This window comes from Rhinatrema bivittatum, chromosome 7 (genome assembly GCF_901001135.1).
Source record: "Rhinatrema bivittatum chromosome 7, aRhiBiv1.1, whole genome shotgun sequence".
Classification (NCBI taxonomy): Eukaryota; Metazoa; Chordata; class Amphibia; order Gymnophiona; family Rhinatrematidae; genus Rhinatrema; species Rhinatrema bivittatum.
Window position 1 is genome coordinate 261,447,970 of NC_042621.1, and position 4,145 is coordinate 261,452,114.

A 4,145-nucleotide genomic window follows, 5' to 3' on the forward strand; every position below is an offset into this window, starting at 1 on the left:
GGGGGAGTCAGAAAAAAAACTGAAAAGGCACCCCCTGATAACCCAGTGTGCCACCTGCGATCCCCCAGTATTTTCTCTGACTCTCAGCAGAGGGGTTGACAGAACCTGCGGTCCTGATCTTTCAATTTCTTTAAATTTAGTTACATCATTTTTTACAGAGTTCTAAGGCTCTGGAAGCTTTAGTTAACACCTTTGGCTACAGCAAGTTGTTTGTATAAAAATAAAATAAAAAAAAAAAGCTCAGTGCGGTCTTTATTTTCCCAGATTTTTCACTGAGCAGCGGTAGAGGTAAGGCAGGGTCTGGCAGCTCTAAAAACCTTGTTCCCGGAGGGCCGTCTCTCTCTGGAGAGGGATTAACTGGTGGGCTAGTCCCTCCCCTCGGCGTCCCGAGCTGCGTTTTCCTCGGGTGCTGCAGCGTTCCCAGAGCTCCGGAAGGCCGCGAGCCGGCAGGGTATTTTAAGACCTTTCTTTTTCTTTCCTACCGCGCTGTTTGGAACACGCACACACACGGGATGCCACGAGGGCTATCGTGCTCAGCATGTGGGGAGGCGGGGTTGCGCCTCTCGCGGGACGGGGTTTGCGCCCGCTGCCTACCCGGGGGGGGGGGCTCGTCTGGGGGAGATTTTGGGCCAATTTTTCCGCGCGCAGCGGAGCGGCGATTGAGATCGCGTCCGGGTCCATCGCTGGCGCGTGCGGGAACAGTGGCCATTTTGTCGGAGCCCTACCTGCTGGCTGGGGGAGAGGATTCTCAGATTTCTCCTCCCAATCTGAATCCCGTTAGACTGAGGGGGCAGGCTCCCTCCTCCTCCTCCCCTATCGGATCCCTTAAAGGGCCAGTCAGTTTTTTCTTCAAAATTTATTTCTTATGCATAGGGTTTTTTTTGAGGCCAAAGCTCATCAGCGGGAATAGGAGCCCCCTCCCGCAAAAATTGCAAGACGGGACAAGTCTCTGGATGCCCTTTCGGGCCCCTGGGGGGGGCTCAGGAGCCTGCTCCTTTGGGATCCTTTCTGGATCCTCTCCTCCAAAATCTAGATGGGGGTGTTGAGTCCGCTCCAGTAGAAGGGGTCGACCCCTGGGTTTCTCGATTATTTCGCCGGGAGGCGTTGGATCCCTTGATCACATATGTCCTGGAGGAACTGGAAGTGGAGGCACCAGTCCCCATTTTGGAGCCAGTTAAGGGGAAACCAGTACTCTCGGGGCTGCGTGCCCTGCCCCAAACTTTTCCTTTCCACCCGATGCTTAAGCAGTTGGTCACTCGGGAGTGGGAATCTCCGGACGAGACCCTGTGGGTGGGATGGGCAATGGACAAACTCTACCCTTTACCTGAGGAAGCCTTGGATATCCTCTGGATTCCCAAGATGGACATGTCGGTTACTGCTGTCACTAAGTGGACCACCATTCCTGTTACGGGAGCGGCGGCTCTTAAGGACTTACAGGATAGGTGGCTAGAAGTCCTCCTCAAGCACATCTTTGCGGTGTCAGCGCTCTGTGTTAGGGCGGCGGTCTACAGTAGTCTCATGCAGCGAGCGAACCTCGGGTGGGTCCAGCAAATGCTCACATCCCAGGTGTTACCGCCAGAGGAAGCAGATCAGGTGAATAGGATGGAGTCCGCGGTGGCTTACACAGCGGATGCATTATATGATCTGTTGCGGGCATCTTCGCACAACATGGCCACGGCAGTTTCGGCTAGGCAGCTTCTCTGGCTATGGAACTGGTCCACAGACGTTTCTTCCAAAACTCAATTGGGTAATCTTCCTTTTAAGGGAAAATTGTTGTTTGGGGAGGAACTTGACGCACTTATTATGTCTCTTGGGGAGAATAAGGTGTATAAATTGCCAGAAGACAAGCCTAAGTCTTCCAGGCCCTTTGGGGCAGCGCGTTACTGTTTCCGAGGACAGCGCAGATTTCGGCAGTCTCGGCCGTCCGATTTTCCCGCCCGACAACAGCCTCGGAGCTCAGTCGTGGCCTATTCCTTTCATGGTCGGAGGCCATTTCGGGAGGGAGGCTCTCAAGGAACCACCAGAGTTAAGCAGTCCCAATGAAGGTGTTCCGACCCTCTCCCCGTTTCCAGCGGTGGGAGGTCGTCTCCCTGTTTCTCGAGGAGTGGGTCAGGATCACATCGGACCAGTGGGTTCTCAATATCATCGCACACGGTTAAGAGTTGGAATTTGCCCGCCTGTTAAGGGATCTTTTTCTGATTTCTCCTGCTGGCTCTCGGGCCAAGCAAGAGATAGTCGGGCAAACCCCGAGTTGCTTGAAATCCCTGGGGGCCATTGTTCTGGTCCCTCCAGAGGAGTGCAGGGCCGGCAGGTACTCCATCTATTTCGTAGTCCCGAAGAAGGAGGGGTCCTTCCGGTCGATATTGGATCTCAAGGCAGTCAACCGAGCACTTCGGGTTCCCCGATTTCGTATGGGGACTCTACATTCGGTCATTGCGGCCGTACACTCAGGAGAATATTTGACCTCTTTGGACCTGACCAAGGCATATCTTCACATCGGGATACGCGAGCGCCATCAGCGGTTTCTCCGGTTCATGGTCCTGGGGGAGCATTATCAGTTCCAAGCTCTTCCGTTCGGGTTAGCAATAGCGCCTCGGGTCTTCACCAAGGTAATGATAGCCCTACGGCGGGAGGGGATCTTGGTTCACCCATACCTGGACAATTGGCTCATCTGGGCCAAGTCGGAAAGCCTCTGTTGGGTAGCAGTGAGCAAGGTTCTACTCCAGCTCCAGTCCCTTGGTTGGGTGGTCAACTTTGCCAAGAGCCAGTTGGTACCATCTCAGGTTCTCAACTTCCTGGGAGCACGCTTCGATACCTCGGTAGGCAAGGTCTTCCTCACTCGGGAGAGGAGGCTCAAGTTAGTGGCGCAAATCCGTCGGCTCATGTCCTTACCCCTGCCCATAGTATGGTATTATTTGCAGGTACTTCGTTCCATGGCATCTACTCTGGAAGTGGTTCCCTGGGCGTGGGCGCACATGAGGCCATTACAATGCGCATTGCTTTCTTGGGATACGAAATCGGAGGAGTTCCGCCTGCCTTTGCCACTGATGGAGCCAGCCAGGTTCAGTCTCAATTGGCGGTTGATTCCGGCCCACTTGTTACAGGGAATGGACCTGGAGCAGCCGCAGTGGGTAATAGTCACGACGGATGCCAGCCTCACTGGTTGGGGAGCAGTTTGCCAGTCACAGTCCGCTCAGGGTCATTGGACAAGTTATCAGGCGACATGGTCAATCAATCGATTAGAAACCAGGGTGGTACGCCTGGCGTTACGCGTTTTTCTCCCTCTGGTAGCTCAGCGTGCGGTGCGAGTCTTGTCAGACAACACGATGACGGTGGCCTACATCAACCGCCAGGAGGGAACCAGGAGCTGGTTGGTGGCCTGGGAGGCCGAAAGGCTCATGAAATGGGCAGAGCGACATCTGGTCTGACTGGCGGCCTCGCACATAGCCGGGGTGGACAGTGTGCAGGCAGACTTTCTCAGCCGCCAGCATCTGGATCCCGGCAAGTGGGAATTGTCCGCAGCTTTCCGGCTGCTCGCTCGTCGTTGGGGGGGGGGGGTCCCACACCTCGATTTGATGGCAACTCGGACAAATGCAAAGGCGCCCCGATTTTTCAGTCGTCGGAGAGCCACGGGTCGGAAGGAGTGGATGCTCTCGTTCTTCCGTGGCCTTGCGGCATACTGCTGTATGTGTTTCCGCCTTGGCCACTAGTGGGCAAAATCATGCATCTGATAGAGAACCACGTGGGGTCTGTCATTCTTGTAGCCCCAGAGTGGCCCTGAAGGCCGTGGTTTGTGGATCTGATCTCGTTGCCGATCGATGGTCTGGTGCGTCTCGCCCACCTTCCGAATCTACTTCGACAAGGTCCAGTATTTTTCGATCGAGCGGATTGCTTTTGTCTAGCGGCCTGGCTTATGAGAGGAGGCAATTGAGGAAGAGGGGATATTCAGATTCAGTTATTTCTACCCTCTTGCAAGCACAGAAATCATCCACGTTGTTGGCCTATATTCGTGTTTGGAGAGTTTTCGACTCTTGGTGCCAAGGATTGAACGTCCCCCCTGCGTCTGGCTTTGGTAGCACACATCCTATCCTTCCTGCAGGAGGGACTGAAGAAGGGGCTAGCTTGCAGTTCTCTCTGGGTGCAGG